A 23,797-nucleotide genomic window follows, 5' to 3' on the forward strand; every position below is an offset into this window, starting at 1 on the left:
ACAGAGTAATCCAGTGAGAAAGAACTCTCACAACTTCCTAGGACCATGCCAAGGAGAGAAAGAGGAGCCCACCCCAACTGCACCAGAAGCCAAAGGAGAATACTGTGGAACTAGGGGAAGACTGAGAAGTGACTCCTCTGTCCTTTCTTTAAAGGGCAGCAGCTCTTACAAGACCACCCTGCCACATGAAGACCCACAGACTTGGGGAGACTGTGTGGGCCTCGGTTCACACTTACTAAGTCCCCTTATAATCTGTTAAACAAGTAAATCAAAATGAAACCTGGCTTAGCAGATGGTGACAAGTGCTCAGAAGCCAGCTAGCCAAGTAACTGCAGGGAGCCAAGACATACACCTCTAACAGAAATGACCAATGCTTTGCTTCCGGCAGAGATTAATACCTGGTAGCTCTTAAGACCAAAACGGAAATATTAAAACCGAAAGTCCTTGGCTACAACAATTGTACGTTGATATCCAAAGAGGGAAATAATTTCCTTCCTGACTCCCACTGGGCCAGGCATGCTTGGAGCAGAAGGTGTGATTATAGGAACAAACAAAGCAAGAGTAAAGCAAGCCACAGGCTAGACTACAGCTCTGGGTCTCCAAGCACGGAACCGCCTAAGTCTGCATCTACCTCCTCCCATCGCTTACTGCTTTAGGGTCAAGTTCGATGACTAATAAAGCTCCAAATCTGTTTCCTCTCCAAGACTCAGAACCAGTTAGTCTTCATTTAGTCCTGGGAAGGACAGAGCCTGGGTACAGAGAAGGAGGAATGCCAAGCGTAAATACTACAGACTAGGCACAGTGCTGTGTGGCAGGATTTTCCCTGTCCAGTTACATTAAAATATTAGTGCAGCAGGAGACCTGTGATTGGACAGGGAAAAGGGAGACAGAGACAGTACAAAGAATTGCAGAAGAAGAAGCCAAGATGGAGGCGACAGAGAGGAAGAAGATCCTGATCCCACATGGTTTTGAATAGCCACAGGTAGTTATGAATATCATATAGGGATATGTCTGATCGAGGTAGGATATTGTCTGATCTAGGAAGGCAGGTGGTATCATTATCAATTGGCTCTGAAATTATTGTATGGGCATCTTGTGAATTGAGAATTTACTGATACATAAATCTGACTTGTTAATTATAAGCTCCTAGAGTTTGGTTTCTACCAGGTTGCTGAGTGTTATGGTGGCTGACTGCAGGGTGGACAGTCGTTGTGTGGGGGCTGCATCCAAAGAGTTGGTGGGCAGAGAGTGGCTGGACAGAGCGCGGGAACTTGACGGTACTTATTTAATATTTCCCGCAACAGTGCTGTACTCTTAACATTTACAGGATCTTACTTTTAGTTTATTTTGGATCTTGAAGGAAGAAAACAATTACAATAACCTGTCATGAATGAATAGGCCATACTTGATAAATTACCACCAACAGACTTGCATAAAACAAACATAAGGGGCAGGCAGAACAATCAGCGTGCCCTCAAATTCTGAAACTGAACACAAAGCAAGGCTACGACGTTCAGGCTCTGTGCTTGGTGGTCTCCACCCTGCCATCCTCTCCCTCACTCACAGTGACCGAGCCACACTGCTCGCAGAAGCCTCTTTCAGTGCTGTGGCTTGTGTCACAAAACACACCGTCCAGCCTTAGCTGTAATACAACCCCTGGAACTACTCAACAGATTCAGCCAGTACCTGCTCAAGCACCTCTGGGGAAAGGGACACTCACAACCTTCGGACTTATTCTTCTCACTGTGAAAATGTGTCGCATGCCCTTTATGCAGAATCCCACTGGACTATGGGACACACAAACACTGTCCTTCTGACTGGGCACTATATCCTTGAAGGTCAAGGTCATGTGTATTCCAGCATCTTCCTTTTCTAATCTCACTCTGGTAAGCAGTACCTTAGTATGGAGTACAGCTGCCTAATATCCCTTTGAGAAGATGAGGCAAGGTCTGAAGCACAGCACTGTAATAAGGCTGCAAACGAGGCTTCCGGCCCTTCCTCCCCAACAACACAATTGTAGTGAGAAGCCACACGACCTTATGCAGAGTGGCTGGCATAAGGTTGGAGTAGCACAGCCTCTGGTGTGTATATTCCAAGTAGCACACTCCCATCCCTTTGGCCTCAGTTACAGGCTCATCCATGTGCAGTAACTAAGGTCTCTCTAAATGTAGCAACAAGGCTCAATTTCCTCCAAATGGAAAAGCAGGTATCTTTATCCTGGTCACTAGACAGCAACGTAAATATCTTCAGCCTGGTCCCTGGACAGCTACCTCCTAACCATGAAGCAAGTATCTTGAGGATGATAAAGCCAATACCTGAAAAGAGGCAGAGCAAAGAACACTAGAGAGGACAGGAGCTGGATTCCTGCTCAAGTTGGGCCTGAACCCAATTCCCCTCTAAACCATGTCTTCCAAGTCTACAATGGCCACCCTTCCACCTTACTCTAAATAACATACGGCAAGGGCCTGACAGTGCTTCAGAAGCAAGAGTCGCCACGGAATCACAACTAACCTCGGGATAACAAGAACTTCTGAGCTCTTCCCAGCAGACTCGTGAAGGCAGTCTTTCCATTTCTGCCATTACCATCTGAGTTCACTCAATCCAAGTTCAAAGCTACCACAATTTTATTTTAAACACTGAGAAATCCAAAAGATGAAGGAGGTAAGGTAGATTCCCACTGATGCTGTAACCATAAGCTGGGGGCCGGGAGGAATATTCCAGCCCATGTTTGAGATTTTATCAGAGAAATATTGCCAAGTCGAAGCCAAAGAGTATCAGGTACCTCTGCTGTGGAGACTAAGCATCCAATAAAGGGAGTGGAACAAAGGGAAAGAGAACAGGGGCGAAACACTGGGATGAATTCCGTTACACTTTCAAATCAAGTTGTGTTTTCCCAATCACAACAGCATTCACGGTACTCTTAAAAACTCCACAGCACTCAGAGTGAGGCATCTTTGTAGTATGTAGGGACCAATCCTCATCATGGAGACCATAGGACAAGAGTCGGTAAAAGTCTCAGCAACAATTCCACAATTACTTTCCTGCAGTCCATCACAGGGACACCACCAGGCCACATCATACAGATAATTCTTTATGCCATATCCATCGTATATCTGTGAAATATTGAGTCACTGCAGGACAACGCATCTGATGCCCATTATCCTTCCCTGCACACAGCAACAACACTCACAACTCAATTTGCAATGGAGAGCTAGCTGTCATTAAAACAAGGGCTCCTACCCTCTGCCAAGGCTGTTAGCCCTCTCCACCTCCAAAGATTGAAAAAATAAAATGAGGTTGTAAAAGAAAAGGCACACTACACAGGAATAAACAAGAAACATATAATGACTTTGGTTTCTTCCCTCCCACATGCAATCAGTGTTCCCTGTGATCTCATGTCAGCCTTTCGATTTCAATAACACCTCACTTCTTACCAAAGAAGAAAGAAGGGAGTCAGACAATTACTGGGAGATTAAATAACTGCCACTGAGTTTTCCTCCAGTCTCTCTACACGCTGCCTGGCAGGAGGTGAAGCCATCTTTGCTTTGCCCGTGTTTACTGGCACTCTGGCATCTAGCTTGTCGCCAGAAAAACAATTCAAAATTATATTGATGATGATAACAATGATGATGATGATAAACATTTCAGAGTGATTTGTCCAGTTCCCAATTCTTGTTACCAGCATCCATTGTTTCTGAATTGATTAAAGCATGCATATTGTTATAAAAAAATCATATTTCTGGACAGGACTTACCAACTGAGGAACAATGTCTCCTCTCCAGTGAGGGGACAGTGAAGAGTCACAAATGCAGAAGCACCTGGCTCGCTCTCTACTTCTGTCCTTGAGCCTGTGTTCCCACCTGTGGAAAACAGAGAGAGAGGTTTGAGTCTGTGGGTTCAGAGCACCTTCAGTACTTCCTAGGTTAGGCCACACTGCGTGATGCCCGACTGCCTTCTAGACCTCCCAAAACACCAGTCAGGACCAGGTACTTTTTGTTTTATAAGTCTGTCTCAAAAGATGGGGAAAGGGAATGTTCTCACCCTTCAGATCTCAGCATCATAGAAATAGCCTCACCTAAATACTGTAAGCACAAGATAGATCAAACAGATGCAATTATGGAAGAAAAAGAAATATAACTTAGTGGCCCTCTGAATTTCAATTTCCTTACCTGTAATATGTGAACTAGTGAGCCACAGAGAACTTCAAAATCTTATTGCTCCTTGGTAACTCCTCAACACAGACATACCACTGACATGCCTCTTGTCTTGGGATTATGCAAAGTAAATTCCAGGGCAGTGGCCTATTGTAAAACTTGTCTATGATACGTACAAATCAGAAAAAAATCCACCCTCGTTCTCATACTATCTTTGAGCATTTTCTAACTAAACGTATGATTGTTTCATGTCCATGGTATCATGGGAATTCGTATATAAACTTAGAGTTAGATAAAATAAATAAACTTAGAGTTAGGTAAAAGAAAGAAAGAAAAAGAAAGAAAGAAAGAAAGAAAGAAAGAAAGAAAGAAAGAAAGAAAGAAAGAAAGAAAGAAAGAAAGAAAGAAAGAAACTTCCCTAATTCTTCTAAATAAATAAATAAATAAAGCAAGCAAGCAACTTCCCTAATTCCTCATCAGTAAGAGAGCCTGAGCACCAGGGTAGGGAAGTGGCCATCCAAGAACCATCATTAGTTTCAAGAGATTTAGGACTTGATCTGCTAGATCCAGTTATGCACATCTTTAACAGGCTACGCAGACTAAGACAGGGATTTGCCTTGTATTATAAGCTCAAGCAAACCCCAGCAAGGAAAAGAAATTCTGTAACAAAAATGGAGTTTAATGAGAAGAGCGCACTGAAGCAGTTCATTTCCCAAAGTGAGTTTGTGGTCTTCAGAAGATGGAAACTCTCAAAAAGCATTTTCACTGGAGGCACGATTTCAGACGTGCAGAGAAGCTGATGGCTAAGGGGCCAACTTTAGAGCTGTGGACAGCACAAGCTAAAACAAAAAGATCCAAACCCCAAACACCATAAATTCGAAGTCCCCTTATGCAGAGTGGGGGAGAGGGCTAGGGAGAGAAACACAAAACTTCTCGAATTTCTAAGCCTTGCTAAAAGTCACAGCCCTGCACCCGGTCCCTGGGGGAGTCCCAGCCACTCTGTGGCGTCCATCCATGCGCCCATGTAGGGGGTCTCCCTTTCCCACAATCAGCTTCTCCTTTAATAATTTCCTTCTTCTTTGCCATGAAGAGAACAACGCACAGCCTTGCTAAAGAATGGCTGGGAAATGATTGAAGCTCCCATGCAAACAAACCATTAGCAGGGTTCAAATGCAATTTAAATTATCAGTTGTTAAAGTGCTCCTCAATTTCCCAGTAAGTTTCCAAGGAGAATTATATGCTATATACTATTTAATTGGTTGTTTTCTATTTTTTAACATCCTTTTATTCCCTCCACCCTTATATTTCAAAAGTGTCTATAAGAGCTTCCCTTTAAAAAATTATACATTGTGGAATAGATTAAATGTAAAGATTGAAAGGTATCCGAGAAACAGCTGCAGGAATATGCAGCTCGACAGAACTTGATGGCTGGGCAAACCTCAAGCCCTGTAGAATTTTAAAACCTTAGAAATCACTAACAGTGCCCATACCCTTACAGTGAAGACACTAAAGCCCTCTGGGAGAGAAAGAAGGCTTGGCCTCAAGCCCCTCCCTGAAACCCCTCACAGCTCCCAGTGTGCAGCCTTTGCACATCTCTCTCACGAGCCATGTCTAGACTCCCAAAGACAATGGGAAATCCTCAGTGAGTGTGACTTGCCACTTATACTTTTTAAAAGAAAATATAGAGCCCTCTTCGAAGAGCCTCCTAGCTTCTAGTCTCCCCAAAAGGGAGGAAGAAAAATGGGAAACTGAAGAATCGTTTCGAAGAAGAAGCAGAGAGCAAGGGCAAGAAGCTCATAGAGATTCATCAGACAGCCTTAAGGGGCGTTGTGACCGCACATTCCCACCGCTTTATCTGGCCCCAAACCAGCAGCTACCACAGAGAGAGAGGACAGACAATAAACAAAGCCAGGCAGGCCATGGCACGTGTGGAAATACAAGGGTTTCGAAAAGCCATGAGGAGCCCAGTCCTAAAGCCAAGGCTTGTGTAAATGATTTTAAACTCTCCAAGCTCAAGTTTCCTGTGAGTAACATAGGGCTGGCCAGGCCCACCTGCCCGTGACAGTGTAGACAAGCATTTCCTGGAATGCTGCAGACACAGGACAGAGAGAGACCACACATCGTGAAAGATGCATGCTCACCGCTTCCCAAGGTTTCTATAATTTCCCAAGGACCATGGCTCTACAGATATAATTTATTAAAAACTTAATATAAACCATTTGTATTCTCCATTTGTATAACCACAATGTATAAACCATAAATGCCCTTATGTTATCCTTTTCAAAAATAAAATACATAGACACTTTACATGTGTTTTCTTTCTTTCTTTTTATTTATTTATTTATTTTTGGTTTTTTTCAAGACAGGGTTTCTCTTTATAGCTCTGGCTGTCCTGGAACTCACTCTGTAGGCCAGGCTGGCCTCGAACTCAGAAATCCGCCTGCCTCTGCCTCCCAGAGTGCTGAGATTACAGGTGTGCACCACCACAGCCTGGCTATGTATTTTATTTCCAATATAAACTACTTGAAAATACTATTTTTAAAAAATATTTCAAAACCTAGTTGTTAATTACACATTAATCAGTCTCACTTGCAAAATCTCATTTAAACTCTCCATCATCACTGAGAAAGAGTTCCTCTTAGACACAAGGGAGCCGGAGGACTGAAATGCACATCAACTGTTCGTGGGCTAAGAGTAACTGTTTGTGGGCTCCAAAACCCAAGTCCTATGACAAGGGCTTTATTAGTTATAGTCACAAACAGAATATGGACATTTATTCTACTTCTCAGGACAGAAATATACCTTTTTAAAAAAAACTGCCATTTTCACACTTCAAATTGCTTTGGTATAAAAATAATGGCTGCATTAAAAAAAAAATGTTCACGTAAGAAACCTGCAAATCTGTTGTCTATTCCACATTGTGCTTAAGTTCCTAAGGAAAAGCTCAGAGGCCTGGCATTGGCGATACCTATAGGTGTCCAGAATGTCATGGCCTGAGGAAGGCTAGTCACTAAATACCATCAGCCCAATTCTGAAGCAGATTCTCAATGGCTGTGCTCTTGAAGTAATTCCTGAGGAAGCCTGGCACTGATTTCTGAGAGCCCTGGCATAGCTGGTAGCTGACACGATGGCATATTCCCTGGTCATAAGATACTGAGATGAGTAGACATGCCCCAAAGAACTCACAGTCTCCCTGTGGGAGTGCTGGAGTACATGAGATGGTGACAAGACTGCAAAAGCAAGTCCATAGCATCTTCTGCAGAGGTGAGGTCTGGAAGTCCTCTGCAGAGGTAGTGACTTTCCAAGGAAGCCTGGAAACCCAAGAGGATTTCCACATATGAAGGAAGAGAGGGGGCATACGGTACCAATGGGCACAGGGAACCAGTGGGCACAGGGACCCAGTAGATGCCAGCCTTGGGGATGACCTCAGAGAGCTCTCAGAGACCCTAATGAGGCCAGAGGCACAGAGCTAATGGGATATGGAGGGATATAAAGCGCAGGGGGGTGTTACAGTAACAACATGGAGAACTTGATATCCTGGCCTAAAATACTTGAATTATAAGACTAATGGGGGGGGGGAGAGCAGCATTTAGGCAAACGATACAAGACAAAATGTTAAATACCTCAGCCATCACTTTAATAAAGGATCCCCTTCCATAGTCAACACCCAGAACAGCAAGATGGAGCCTCTAAGGGATGTTACCAGAGGAAAAGGTGAATGTCATCTGGACCCTGACCCACTGTGTCTTTCTTCTAATCTTTCTTCTAATTCTGCAACTCTTACAGGAAGTAAACCAGGTTTCCTGACCCAAGCAAGACCTCCGCTCTCTCATGACAGCCAGCACTATCAGCTCCCGATGGGCGGAGAGCAGCTCCGGACTCTTCCCTATCTTGCAAGCAGAGTCCAGTCTGCTCATTCCTGTGTGTGCTGAGAAGCCCATGATAGAAAGCTCCTTCCTGGCAAGGCAGCACTACGAAGAGGAGCCTTCGGTTAACCATGCCCTAGCCTGCCGTGATCATGGAAGATGTGTGAAATTGCTCTTTCCTTCAAAGAAGCCCTGGTAGCAATTCTGTCCATCCACAGATGCAGGAAAATGAAATACTCGCTCTGCCCCTAAGGAGCTTCAAAAAAGGAGATGCAATAAATACAGTAAAGACCAAGAGCTGAGGAAGAGGTAGACATGGACGCACAGGTCCCAGAACACACTATGACTTGGAATGATCACTTATTTACACCCATGTGAGAGAAAAGACACTCAGTCAAGAACCTCAGCCAACAGCCAGGAAGTACCACAAACCTGGACCATACGTCTAAGCATGAGCACGTACACACTGCTGCCTCCCAGCTAACGGGTGCAGGTTACCGCACAGAACCATTTTCTAGGGCAAAGGAGGCAGTGGTGGGGAGCAGATGGTGGCTGAGATTAACTCCTCTATAGGTCAACAGGAGTCTGCAGATAGAAGGGAGGTCATCTCAGACCTCACTTCCGCATGAGTGAAGGCACAGAGGTAAGTAAACACAAGGTATCTGGGTGGAGGCAGAGCTGTGCTCCGCAAGCAGGCATATCAAGGGAATCAATCTATGGTGGACACACACTGGACTCTGGTTATGAGCAGGAGAGGAGTCCTGCTTCCAGCTCTGACAACTAGAGCAATCATACATTTCAAAGGGAACCACAGCACAGTTTCAGCATTCCTTGGGATTTCATGTTCCTAAGCTGGGGCCAACCAAATAGTCTTTTGGGATCTGGGCCAGGAAAGAGGATAAACCCTCAGGTTTCTTTGAGCCAATGTACAGAAGGAAGGATGCTGTACACAGCTTTGACATTAGGGGTGAGAACATCTTTGCCTGTTTTACACATCCTGACCTTGAAAAGAGACACTAGTAGATTTCAGAGCCCAGCGGGAGCATAAGCTCTCAGGTTTCCTGAAGAGAGCAGGGGACCGGGGTGGGAATCAGCACCAAATACACGCAGTCTTTCCAGTTCTTAACTACAGAGCTTTCCGAAGCCACTTCCTTTTAACAAGGACACAGGTTATAAGATAGAAATGCCATTCCTGAAGCCAGGTTACCATGACAGCAACTAATTCATGAAGCTGAAGATGAGGACATGCGTTTGCACATGTAAGCTGACATGTTCAGCACAGGTGCCACCCCCCCCCCAACCCCAGAAGGCACCACGCTGATAATGCAGTATGAAAGCCACCCAGTCCTCCTGGACAAGTGGTCTAAATCTGGAGTTGTCAACAGTTTTTTCTCCTGCTGAAAATTGAGCTGTATTCCCCAGGCAAGCCATTACATCTTTTTGTGCCAAATTGTTTTCATCTTTTAAATGACCCAGTAATCCCACTTTGGGCAATATACATAAGGGAATAATCCAGAAGGAAAAAAGACGGCAATTTGTTCGGAGATGTTATTCATAGTGCTATTTCTAGTTCTTTATATATCCCTCTATTATAGCACTTATCTCACTGTGCTGTAATTATCCGCTCCCCTTCCCTACGCCTCCAAATTATCTCTGAATCAATCCCCAGCACCTAGCACAATGCCTGGCATACAGTAAGAACTCAATAAATGTTTGTTGACTGAATGGGTAATAGGAAAGAAATTTTCAAAGAAACAAGTGAGCGCAAACACAGCATAGTTTTTAAGAGATGGTGTTAAACTGATTTCTTTTTTTCCCTGTAGAAAACCTCGTAACTTTAGACTGCAAACTATTTAAAGAGGACTATTTAAAAAGCCTCAGGAATGATTGCCCACTGATTTAGTTTAGGGTCTTTTTTTTTTTTTTGAAAAATGTCCTTACTCAGACAATTGTGGTACAGGTGGCCAAAGAGTTCCCAGAGGCAGGAGACCCATGCGAGGTCCTTCAGTCTAGGACTAGAGGTAAGGGCTTAGTCAAGTAGCCTGTCACCATGATTCTGAAGCTACTCTGCTGTGGGATTCTGACTAAATTCCCAACAAGTCAGAGACCTTTCTCTCCACTAAAAAAAAAAAAAAAAAAATACAGGTATTTTCCGAAACTCCCATGCAAAAAGGATGGATGCAAAAGGTCATGCAAAGGATGCCCAGAGAGGAGCAGGCAATAGAAAGCTTAGCTTAAGTGAAGAAGACAGGCAAACGGCCTTCTCACCACAGAAGCAAGCCACAGGAGGATTTAATGCAAAAGCCTCTCTGGGATCACTGAGCATTGCAGGCCCACTTTACAAGATGGAAGGTGTGTTGCTAAAGGTACAGGAACACGAGACAGAAAACATGGTGAAAAAGGACCAGAGACACAGCACCCTCAACTGTTTGACTAAAACCCGGGAGTTAGAATTCAAAGCAGAGACTTAGGTCTGCAATTGTTATAGCTTCGCCACAAAATAACACTCATGTGTGTTTATGAAGCTCTGGGTCCACTCAGCTTGACATTTCTCTAAAGGAAATCACACTCTGGCACCCCAATGAAAACTCTGAAACAGATCCTGAACTTCTCCCTCCCCCACCTCCATCCCACTGCTAAAAGCACTGCTTGGGGCAGCCCCGCCCTCCACGCCCCGCCCCCCTCACCTGGAATGTAGCACAAGTCTCTAAGTTTTCTGCTTCGGCTACTACCCTCACATTACAAAGAACTCCTCTGCAGCGCGGCTGCCAGGAAGCCAACTATAAACTGTAAGCAGACCTGGACTTGGGTCTCGCGGTGCGCTCACACTTTCAGCCTTCCTAGCTCCTGGCCGCTGCTTTTGCATCTGCAGTCCTGACCTGCTAGCACAGCAGACCCCAGGGTCTCACCACACAGTGGCTTCCCACTTCGCACTGGCTCTCCATTGTCTGCCTTTCCCTTTCCTCCATCTTTCACAGGGCTGGCCCCTGTCACCCAGATCCAGTTGGAACAGACCTTGCAGAGTCCCTCCCCCACATTTTGCCCCATGCCCTTGGGGAATCTTCATCTGGATGATTGACAGTTTCCCCTCACATCCCAGTTTATTTCTTATCTCCTCCCCAACACACCCTCTCTGCTTTGCATATTTAATTATGCAGTCTGCACCCAGAGCAGGGGTACTACCTACAACTGAACAATGCAAGAAGCAGACCTGATAATGATCAATAAAGTTAGGAGACCAGGAAGATAGCCTAGTACTGAGTTTAAGCCTAGGAACCCAGGTTTAAAGGGCCAAGCATGGTGTCACACATGTGTAATTCCAGTAGTAGAGAGGTAGAGTCAGGCAGACCTCTAGAATCATTGGTCAGATCAACCTTGCCTACTTGGTGAGATGCTATTTAAAAGAGAAAAAAAAAGAGAGCATCTAAAGATGTTCTCCACTAGCCTACACACACACACACACACACACACACACACACACACAATTTAATAAAATTTTAAAAACACCTGACACGGAAGAACTCTGGCAGATCAGCTCAGTAACCCAGCCTTGGGCTAACTCCTGGCCTTAGCACTAAAACAGACCCAGTGACTAAACCTATATGCAAGGGCCAATAAGGGACCTGGGTAGGTTCTCACAGTTCCTTACGCTTTTGTAAGAAAAGCATTCCTTGCTTTTCTCACAGGTAAACTAGCATAGCAATCTGCCTTATAGCATGAGGAAATTACCGCTAAGCCATCGTGCTTACTATAGAGCTCAGCGCAGAGGAAGCATCTGTGGTCAATAGCTGCATTTCCTAGGCACGATTCAGAAAACAGCATGGTGCTTCCCAAGTGAGACAAAGATCAAGAACAGAGTCAGTCAAGGGGCCCCCACGGTGAGCAAAGCCATTCAATATGCAGGCCACTTCTGCCTTGCTTGTAGAACCGTGTGAGTATACTGTCAGGGGAATGCACTGAGAGGAGCCTGGTGTTCAAATCCTACCAAATGCAACAAGCAAGCCACACCCTCACATCCTCCGGCACCTTAGGATACTGTGATGGACTAGACAAAGGCTGGCTCTTGCAACTCTGAAAACCCATCATGTCTACACAAAGTCACACGTGCACAGTCCGTATTCCAGACTCTCTGGGCCACACCAATGCAGCACAGCAATGTGTCACACTTCAAGTCCAACCACAGCTCGACCCTGCAGGGTAAGACCGCTCCTCCCCAAGTTCCCACACACATCCCTTTTGGTTTATGGCTTTTCACCTAGCAATCAGACAACACCCCCAAATTATCTTTCTACCCAACTGAAGCTAAGCCTCAAGTGAGAACAAATATCTGTATAGTTTGGGGGTTTCTGTTTTTAGGTACAAATAAAAGTTTTCCTCGGGCTGAGTCCATTTCTAAATCTCTCTGGGAGAATTGCTCCCCTGGGAAACAGCTCTCCCCACTCAAACTTGCAGCACTGCAGCGCTGAAGTAGTCTACATTCCGTACAATATTTCCCACCACCTTAGGTAAGCCAGCATCCCAGGTTTGCTGGCACAAATGCCACTGGCAATAATGATGTACTCACTTGAGGAGGTCACCACCACAGACAGCTGGCCTTCACTGCCCTTATGCCCTCTCACCAAGCCAGGCCCAGGAGAACACAGCAGGGATGTGGTCCAGAGCCTGAAGGAAACTGAGCTGAGGCACTCTCTCCTCAGCCTCCAGAAAAAGGGGCAGAGGAATGGAGGGGGAGGGGCAGGGGAAGGGGCTCGACTTTGTTTCTGGAAACAAGAATTCAAATCCTGCTTCTCCCAAACCCTGAGTCACCTCCTTCCCTTCCAATAGATGAGTGTGGTGGGTAAACATTTCCATATATGGAGAAGAAGGCTGGAGGATGTCAGAAAAATCTCCCTTCTCTCTGGCACTTCAAGAACATGCCCCACACAAGGCAGACCTCCTTACCCTGAGTAAATCCTTAACCCTCACAGACAAGGATCTCTCAACTACTAATATCACACACACCACAGACTTGGAATATTAATCCTAACACACATGCGCACATACATAAACATATTTATGTGCGTGCGTGCGTGCATGTGCACGCGCGTGCACTTGTGCAGTCCTGTTCCCAGTGTGTGTGTGTGTGTGTGTGTGTGTGTGTGTGTGTGTGTGTGCAGTCCTATTCCCAGAAACAGCCTCCCAATCCAGTAAAGGAAGGGGATGGTTTGAAAGTTTAAGGACTACCTTAAGACTGGGATTGTCCAATATGCCGCAAGGGACAATCTGCAGAATAGAAAAAAATCTTTGACTGCTACTCATCTGAAAGAAGATTAATATCTAGAATGAACAAAGAACTCAACCAAGTAAGAATACAAAATTAAACAACCCAATTAATAAATGGGCTGAAGAAATAGTTTTCAAAAAAGGTGAAATACATTGACCAATAAGCATCAGATACTGAACACCACCAAGCAGAAATGCAAATGAGAACTCCACTTGGGTCAGTATGTCACTCAGCGTTAGTGACCGCTGGCAAGGATGTGGATAAAACTTACCCTCAAACTAGTGGGATAAAGCTGGTCCAGCCACTATGAAAATCAGGATAGAGGACCCTCAAAAAGCTAAATTTATACCACCATAGGATCCAACTAGTCTGCTCCTAGGTACTTTACCAACAAAGGGCTTCCAATCAACATGTCAAAGAGATACTCCAACACCAATGTGTATTACAGCAACACTCACTACAACTAAGAAATGGAACACAGCAGCACAGATAAAAGATGGAGTGCATATATATATATATACACACACATATATATACACACACATATGTATATATACACATATATGTATTATGTATATGTACACACACATACACATACATATATATGACGGGTTTGCATTCATAAAAAAAACAAAAGAAAGTTATCTCATCTCCAGGAAAACAGATGCTCCTGGAGATGGTCATATTAATCAAATTATGCTAGTCTCAGGAAAATGTTGGAAATTTCTCTCACTTGTGGCTCCTAGGCTTTACATAGATACATAAAATCATGTATGTATATATGGCATGAAAGTAGAAGAAAGAGGACACGGTAAAGGGGGACAGCACCTAATGACAGCTGGGAAAGGGAAGGAAGGAAAGGGTGGAGTGTGAAGAAAGCATACAGCATAACTGTCAGTGTCCAAACACAGCACAGCAGAGTGTACAATGTTCCAGATGCTGTCCTAACACAGCACTGTGTACAATGTTCCAGTGTCCTAACACAGCACTGTGCACAATGATACAATGTCCTAACACAACACAGCACTGTGTACAATGTTACAGACAGTGTTCTAACACAGCACAGCTCTGTGTACCATGTTACAGACAGTGTCCTAACACAGCACTGTGTACAATATTCCAGATGCTGTCCTACCACAGCACTGTGTACAATGTTCCAGTGTCCTAACAGAGCGCTGTGCACAATGTTACAGTGTCCTAACACAGCACTGTGTACAATGTTACAATGTCCTAAGACAGCACAGCACTGTGTACCATGTTCCAGTGTCCTAACACAGCACTGTGTACAATGTTACAGACACTGTCCTAACACAGCACTGTATACAATGTTGCAGTGTCCTAACATAGCACAGCACTGTGTACAGTGTTATAGACAACAAACATTTTTAACTTAAATTGAGTAAAGATCCAATCAATACCTTATATATGATAATATGTGTGTAACAATACATATCATTTTCAGTAAAGAACCTATGCCAGGAGCCAGGAATCTGGCCCATGTTACATAGGCACTGAGACAACTCTCTACAGACTTTTGAGCTGGGGAGTTTCCTGGCCACTTGGTTTAGCATGAATTCTTACAATGAGACAGACATCAGGATCCACAATGCAGAGTCTGCCAGACTATTGTCAGAGCATGGTCGTTAGGGGAGGGGGGGAAGGCAATCAGAACAGCTTGTAAAATTAATTCTAAGCTCGAGGTCCTGTGAAATCTTTGATGACTAAGTTGGAACTGTGAAGCTAATCAGAAATGAATCTGGTCAAAGTGACTCAAAACAGAGAGAGAGAGAGAGAGAGAGAGAGAGAGAGAGAGAGAGAGAGAGAGAGAGAGAGAGAGAGAGAGATGAGATTAGGTGGGCTCTCAGATAGGAGATTCCAACTACCGTACCTTTGGTTTCTGGTGGCCCCATGTCTTGTGTGAACTTATTCTACTGTTGCTAATAAAGTTATTCTGAGATGAGGTGAGTCCTTTTCCAAATAATAACCAATTCTCAGGCTCTTCAGACCTCACTGTGAGGCTGCTTCTTCTAACATCAAGAAGTTGTCAGTTACAAACAGGACTGGGCAGGGAGTAATAGTTCCCAAGCTCTAAGCCAGACCAGTCACTTCCGATTGTACAATGCTATGCAAACCAATTCTTCTCTGCTGGCTCACATTTCCTTATCCAAAAGCTGGACAGCTATGCCGAAATTATCCAGCTATGTGCTCAAAAAGCAGTTTCTAGTTCTTCAGTTCAAACGGCCCCTCTGAGCTTATTTTGATACACTGTTTATATTTTAATAATATATGAACACAAAGATAAGTGATGCACATAGGCATGCGGATAAGACCCCTGCCACCACCCAGCAGATCCCAGCTCAGAAACCAGGTCCCACACTGCAGCCCTCCTAGCAGAAGGATGGAGAGGAAAGGAATGGTTCTGCTAGGAACAGTTTCTGCTAGTGTGTGGACAGGAGCATTTCAGCTGAGAAGTAAGATGTTGCCCTGAAAACACTACGCAGGGAAGAGCTAGGAACTTCCAAAACCAAGGACCAAGCAGTGAGGCATCAGGATAAATAGGAAAATCAGAAGACTCACATTTACCCTCTGCTGTGTAAACATCTACAAGTTAATCTCCTTATCAGCAAAGGGACATCTCATTCCCAGTGTGTATGTGGTCTTTTTCCCAGCCAGCACCTCTGACACACTATGCCTGACTAGTCATGAATCCCCCTTAGCATCTCCATGGTCTCCCATGAGACAGAGATCATATTTCAGACAGCTGTTAATTACATCTTTGCACAAGAAAGTTCTTCCTTATATGGGACCAAAGTCTGACTCCCTGGCCTTCAACCTCCTGGCCCTGCTTGGCTCCTTAGGACCATATGTCAAGCAACACCTATCTCACTGGGTTGGAATTCATGTAGGTAACTGTGTATATAGAAACAAAGCTACCCAAGACCTCAGTCCACAAGCAGAAGTGCTCTCTCCTGATCAAGTCACACTGCCGACTCTTCATGCAACTGTTACCAACATGAAATCCAAATTCTGCGGATTTTCCAATGTGTTAATGCTAAGCAACATATTCAATATGTATACTGCCAGCCTGTGAAATCAAAAGCACCTTACAAAACCCAGTCTCTCCTCTCCTTCTGCAACTCCTGTGTGTGTGTGTGAGAGAGAGAGAGAGAGAGAGACAGAGACAGAGAGAGACAGAGAGAGAGAGTGAGAGAGAGATCAGAAAAGCTAAGCTCTACCACTGAGCTGAATCGCCTGTCTTCTTTCCACTTTTTACCTTTTTTTATTTTAAATAGAGGGTCACTAAGCGGCTCAGGATGAGCTTCTAGTCACTTCTATCCCACTGGTAGGCCTTAAAATTGAACTCCACATGCTGTAGCCTCTACTGCACCTGGGCATACAGGTCTGCTACTAGTCACAGGGAACGGATCTCTTTACATCTGTGCAAAACTAAAGAAAGCAGTCTTTAAGGCTCGCTCTCCTCATCCTTCTGCCGGCTGTCTACATGCCCACCCTTCCCGGATGCCCACGGTACAGATCCCGTTCCTCAACGCTAGAATCCAGTCCTGCCAGACCCAAAAACACGTGTGCGTGAGACACACACACACACACACATACACATACACACACGTGCACACAAACACATACACACACACACACACACACACAATGTCAAAATTACCAAAAATATTAAAAATGAGTTCTGAACGAAAATGGGTAAGCACAACTCTTAGAACAACACAGGGCAGCAAGGTTAGCTTGCTCATCACAGGGTTGGAGCACCTCAGAGATGTCCTGTGGAGTACAAGAGGGAAATATCCTCTTCATGTATGCCTCAGCTGCACTACTGGAATTTGAGGTTCGTGGAGTCGAAATGGCAGTGCTTCATGTCACCAGCGTGCTCCACCATATCTAAGTGTCACCCCAGGCAGCCTCACATAATCTCTGCTCACAACTGCCTGTGGGGGGGACACATAGTGCCCAGTGTGCCAAAAGGCAGGCAGAGGCACACAGCCAGCACGCCTTAATTTGCAAGGCGACAGCAACAGAAAGTCCCCCAAAGGAACCTGAGGACCTGAGTTTCCAGGTGTGACTCTAAACTAAACTCGCAGTGTGAACCCTGGCTTACTGTTTAACTCTTCTAAGCCTGGGATTCTACACCTGAAAATCCGAGATTACAGAGGCAACTTGGGCCTCAATCTTGGAGCAGTTACAAGGATCAGATGAGATAATGAGAATGAAAGCCCTCTGGAAAAATGTAAGGCCTAATCAAAGTGTGAGGGATTATTGTGTGATTACTTGTAAATGACTGTGCATTCCATTACAAATACACAAAGCAGTGAGGTCATTCGCAAGACAAAGAGATTCTAGGCCCTGGGAATTAAGTGAGGATGAGCCCCTGCTTTACAGGTTAGGTCTATATGCTGCTCACACTCGCAGCTCAAAGCTCGGCAGCAGCTGTCAGCGTCTCAAATTCCAACTCGCAAATGTCTACAGGGCAGCTCCAGACAAAATCTCCCTTTTCAGCTAAAAGCAAACTCTGGGCAAGAGGGAGGTAATAGAGATGGATGTCTGGAAGACCCTGAGAGTCTCCGTTCCGGGAATGTGGCCTTCAGTGTTTTCCTTGGAGTAGTTGTTAGAAACACGGGCTCCAGTCTCTCTGCAATAAGCCCGTGGGGAAATAAATGTACAGTAAGGAACTATTTACCGAGGAGCGCTGAGGAAGTATCCAAGCATGAATTAATCAAGGGCTCAAGATATTTCAAGTTGCAGATACCGAAAGGATAAGGCACTCCAACCAGTTAACCCTTCCAGCCAGGCTCACAGAGGCGCCACATGGAGTCTGGCACGAAAGACAGCATGCAGTCAGCAGCAGAGTGACCCAAGACATGGGGTCCCTTCACTGACCAGCCTTCTTGCCGGAGACCACCCTCAAGAGGAGTCCCAAGTAGCTCTGAGGGTGCAGCCTCTTTTCAAGCCTCTTACAACACTCTAGCTGTCCAGATTCTCTTCAGGTCCTGCAAAGAACCAGGTTCTCATTGTCATTTATAGAGAGGCTATAAAGTCCCAGAAATGCAGCCCCACACTGGTGAGAAAACAGCTCAGTGCTGATTTTCTCCTTGGCACTATGCAATCTGTTTCCCCCTGCTAGAAAGAAGCCACAGTGGCGGGTGGGCTATGATTCCCAGTGGCTGGGTTAGAGTTGGGGCTAGGTATTAAAAGCAGTTACAGCAGACAACAGTCATGAAGGCAGGAAGGAAAGAAATAGTAGATAAAAGATTCCAGTGTAGACAGCGAGAAGATACTCTAGGGAACAGCAGTCAACTAGAGTCAGTCTACAGGCCATACAGGGCATTAGTGAGGGTGTCCAGAGAGCTGGATATAAATGAAGACATCTCAGAGCAGTGTAGAAAGCCAACTGTTCAGAGCTTAAAAAATGAGGTTATACTTTGCTTGTTCTTTTCGTTATAGAGAAGCAAGGGTCTGATGACACCATTGATAAGATTTTAAAAAAAATCTTTACTCTCTTGCTCCTCACTGAAGAATACTAAAAGTAATAACTACAATGTGATAAAGACTTCCTTCACATTAGCAACTGCACTGCAGTGTTACATATACACAGATGGGGGGGGGGGCGTGTTATCTAATAGCAGTGATAACCCTGTGAGCTAGTCACTCTCTTCCCATATGATAGAGGAAATTAATGATAAAGACAAAATAACATAATTATATCCCAAAGATGGTAGATGCAAGGAGCCAACATGGTTGTTCACAGTACAAATTCGACACCTTGCAATTCCAAAACCACCCTAACTCCCTCCCCACAACTGCCCACCTTCTAGCCATATCACTTCTATGAGATGAAATTTGTTCACTATAACTAACAAGCATATAACATATGTAGGATAACTGCCCCCAAAAGACTTGACAGTAACAGTCCTGCCGCCAGGTGCTTTCCACCCAGTGAGCACTGAGCAGCTGTGTGGGTTTTGACAGGCAAGGCTGGGTCAGGAAGGTCACAGAATATAGGTTGTAACAGTTCACTTTTTCCTAGACAGAAATTAATCCGGTCAAAGCAAGATTACAGGATGAAAAAGAAGATGCAGCCAGAGTGACAGACACAGTTCAAGGTTGCTGTGCTCAGGGCAGTTGGAGGGCTCTGTAGCCACTCGGGGCTGAATGACCCTGAACCTCCAGTTGCTGTTCCTGAGGCCTCAAAGGGAGCTCAGCAGATCAAATACTTCCTTGAAAAAGGAAACAAGCACATCCCACTAGGATGGGAATGTGAGTTCAGAGAGACGCTTTCCACTAAGTGTCAGGGAGTCAGGGACAGGCAGAGCTGGGTGGCTCCGCCCCTGGACCCTCACAGCTTGTCACCATGCTAAACCACTGTGGGTTTTGCCTTCATGAAGAGGTGTTGGGCTTCCACAGTGCTAGGCAACCTTTCATCTCTCAGCACAATTTCTCCTTTAAGTGGATACTGTGAGATGTTTGGCTTTTAAAGGGAGGGACATCACAAAGCTACCAGCTGGCTTCAAGCCTCCCTCCCCCTCCACTTCTCAGCTTGTTGGCACCCCAACTCTAAGACCACACTGGAGCTACCAAAGCTTGAAAACCATCAGCCTTGAGTTCTTTAAGGATCCTCTAATTGTGCGACTTCAGGGCTCTGAGATATATGTCTTCTTAACAGTTCCGTGCTATTACCCGTGAGAGGCATTAGAGTATGGGTATCACACAGCACAGGACAAAGGATTCTCAAGTTAGAAAACCTGGGTAAGCATCCTATGTCCACAGAGCATGGCATCCCATGCCTTTCCCGGCAGACAACGGACTGGAGTTCCAGGACAGTCAGGGCTACACAGAGAAACCTTGTCTCAAAAATAACAACAAAAACAAAAAAAAAAAATATCCTATAATCCTATATTCTCCCAGCAGTTACAAGTTGCCCATACTGTTTTTTTCTAGAGATGGGACCTGTGAAATACTCTAATAGACATTAACATGTCAATTTATATTGCTAGCTTTGGAACCATATACACATCACCAACAAAAACAGATCCAGCACGTTGTGTATGTATGAGTGTGTATATGTCTCTATGTATGTGTGTATGTACATATGTATATATATTAAAATCATATATATGAATACACAGATATGAATATGTGTGTATATGCATATATCCACATACACACCTATATATGAACATATGCAACAATAGTAAATAAAGCAAAAGAGACTATCAACTTGGGAAGGGGGAACATTTGAGGGAGGGTAACAGAGGGACTGGAGAGAGAAAAAAAGGAGCAGGAAATGGTATGCTTCCATTGCAAATAAAAATATACTTAAAAAGAGTCCTGATGTCCTTTACTTCTCTAAACTTCAGTTTTCTCACCTATTAATGGAGATTATCCACCTTAAATGGCCTGTATGACAATGCATTAGCTTAATAAGTTAGTTAACGGGATGCCATAATATAGGCTATACAGTATGCTTATCAATTAGTTACATCTTGGTCCATAAATGAAAAGCAGATAGCCTCATGCCATTGTAAACTTGTGGACTGTTCAACCCAAACCCTGGCAATAGTAAAGAATGAGTAAGAAAGACAGGAAATGTAATACTGGAGGGTGTGGCCACTCCCGAGGTTTCCAGTGCTGCAGTGTGTGGTCCCACCCACCTACCTGTCACTAACTGGACTGAGTGGATTATCACAGGAAGTATTTGGGGCCAGAGTGCACATGAGCTTTCATCTGCATGCATGTATAAAATTCTCAGAGGTACTTTGTTTTTGTTTCGGGATTTTTGGTGTTGGTTGTTGGTTGTTTTAGTTCGAGAAAGACACTCCAAATTCTAAAGTTTATCTTCAGAATCTCTGAAACTCTCACCTTAGACTGCTGATGACAACCAAGATAGTCAAGGAAAGGTTTGAGAAGAACTACTGTTTCAGACCATGGGAAGAAGGAAAGAATTAGTCTCTCCATATTCATGCCACCATCAAGACGACAGCTAAGGGACCTGAGAAGTCCTGGCTGTCCTCTGACCTTGGCATGCTTGGCATGCACAGATGGGGTGACAACAACCAGAACCCCCTTTCATCCACATGATCTACAGAACAAAGGACACTAGTGCCTGAACTCCTCCTGGACAGTGCACGCGTGACCCCTTAGAGAAGTTCTGTGACTGAAATGTGTGGCCAGGAGAATTTCTACTCACCCACCTTTTCACTAAAGATGGTCCCAGCAATTACCATAAACATCCAAATCACTTCAGCCATGCTTCTGTGATTCTTTGCGGTGACAAGAGTTCTTCCCGTGCCTCCCTAGTTTAAATGTCTCCTGACAGATAAAACCATGGCGCCCATCTGACTGACATATCCTCAAACAAGTACTTGAGCCAGAAGTCACATGCCACATTTTGACTCCACAGCATATACATTGAACTCCCTCCCCCACAGCAGGATGCAAGTGAAGTCCTGCATTAAGAGGGCATGGGAGTGGGGGGAGAGGTCCAAAGGGACCCTGGGAAAGTCACTTCCATTCTTTGAAACACAGCTTCTTTATCCATCAAATCAATGCATACATCTGCATGCCTTTCTCACAGGACCCTGGAAGCCTGTCAGAAATGAAACCAAGCATCCTCCCAACACACACACACACACACACACACACACATGTCTAAATGCCAATGGTGACCCTCCCTCTGGGGACTAAGACAACAGAACACTCCTATGCATTCTTAGATCCCCATAAAGAGACTGCACTGCTTCTGACTCTGACTCACAGTTCCGTAGGACATCTTCATCCCTAGCTCTTTAGACTGAGCCCCTTCCCTGAATTTGCCGACCTCCTATGTAGAACATCAATCATGATCTTCCTCGGACTACTCGTAATTACGCATTTGATTTATTCTCCTGCCTAGTATGGACTCCCAAAGGAAGAATCCAGGCTTAGTCTCTCCATATTGCCAAGTGGGGCTCATGGTCAGGTTATAGTAAGTGTTTATAAGTGGGGGAACAACTGTGTGGGGGCCCAGAGCCTAGGAAGAGATTAGAATGCACTGGAACATCGCAAATAAACTACTCTCGTCAAAACTAAGGAAAATGCAATCAAGAAGCTGAATGTCGGTAAACAGCCTGCTCTTCTGGGATATTAGGCATATTAAGTTATATAAATAAACTTAAACAGTAGATATTATACTTAATTATATTACTATGATATTAAGAGGACTTATAAACATTAAGCATTTCAGGATAATAACTCCAGAGATTTCTACATGAATGAGTTAGGGGCACATATATTCGCTCAGCTGGCTAAGGGACAATTTTCCCGCTCTGAGGTACCTTGCAGCACTACAGAAGGGCATCCTGCTGCACAGGACCTTTCAGTCACTCTCTCAAAACTAGGCAATAAGGCTCTATCACGGAGAGGCTCTTGTGTGGTAGAGTGAAGGGAGAGTGAATCCAAGCCTCCCTGCTGCTTTTTCCACCCCCAAATGGCAATGTGCAAGGGAGGAGTCAAATAGCCTTTGCACAGGCAATGTCAAGGCCAGTCACTAAGTACGGGACGGTGGGACAGCCAAGTTTCAGGCACCTCAACGGTGGCCTCCTAATCGCACGTTCACTGTCCTGAGGTCGTGTGATATAATCAGTTGAGAAACCCCACAGCTGCAGACACCACCTTCTGACTTCCACTATTTGCATCTTTCCAACAATTTTGTTAGCACCTCTTGCTTTGAATTCCTTCTACTTAAACTATACATGCTTCTCCAAGTGTCATTTCTAATAGATACAGAAAGAAAAAAGAGAAAGAGCTGGTTCCTTGATTGGACCATCCGCTCCTCTGTATCTCATGTGTCCCACACTAGGTCCTAAGACATTCCTTCTGCACAGGCAAAAATACCTCACTGTATTGCAATAAGCCAATAAATCTAGAACTCTCAAACTGATGTAACAGGTATAATAATCTAGTCACAGTTTCAGGAACAAGTTTGTGGTCAGTGTAAACACCAAATCACACAAAGCAAAGCGCGCTTATGGCGTCAGTATTGGCCTCTTCCTGAAAGGTTCTGGCTTGGACCGGTTTCCAGCGTCACACCTCTCAGGCTTGCTTGCTGTACTCCTGGATCACCCAGCCTCACACAGCACCATGCACAGGATTTGAGAAACATTTGCTCCTTTCGCTCATCTTGGCTAAAAGGAGACGCCCATGCGGTGCTCTGAAGGGTGACCCCAGCAATATGTCCAGCTCGTACTGAGCTTTGCCGCTGCAGCAAGATTTAAAGTCCCTTCCCCTGGCACTCGGGTGGGTTTGAGTCTGCTCCAATGGATGGAGAAGAATAACACAGTGTACTGGCTGGTTTTGTGTGTCAACGTGACACAGGCTGGAGTTATCACAGAGAAAGGAGCTTCAGTTACTGAAGTGTCTCCATGAGATCCAGCTGTGGGCATTTTCTCAATTAGTGATCAAGTGGGGAGGGTCCCTTGTGGGTGGTGCCATCCCTGGGCTGGTATTCTTGG

The 23,797-nt window shown here is 44.8% G+C and overlaps 1 protein-coding gene across 6 annotated transcripts in view; it reads right to left on the reverse strand.

The window, feature by feature from the left end:
• Positions 1–23,797, reverse strand: part of Lpp (LIM domain containing preferred translocation partner in lipoma) — a 596,469-nt gene that overhangs the window by 531,391 nt on the left and 41,281 nt on the right. For 5 of the 6 annotated variants that reach the window (XM_052159121.1, XM_052159118.1, XM_052159120.1 and 2 more), the window contains exon 2: positions 3,755–3,860. The gene's annotated coding sequence lies outside the window, so the exon portion shown is untranslated. Of the gene's footprint in view, positions 1–3,754; positions 3,861–12,584; positions 12,680–23,797 lie in introns of those variants that run through there. The other variant, XM_052159119.1, reaches the window with a different exon arrangement.

Source organism: Apodemus sylvaticus, chromosome 15 (assembly GCF_947179515.1).
Source record: "Apodemus sylvaticus chromosome 15, mApoSyl1.1, whole genome shotgun sequence".
Lineage (NCBI taxonomy): Eukaryota > Metazoa > Chordata > Mammalia > Rodentia > Muridae > Apodemus > Apodemus sylvaticus.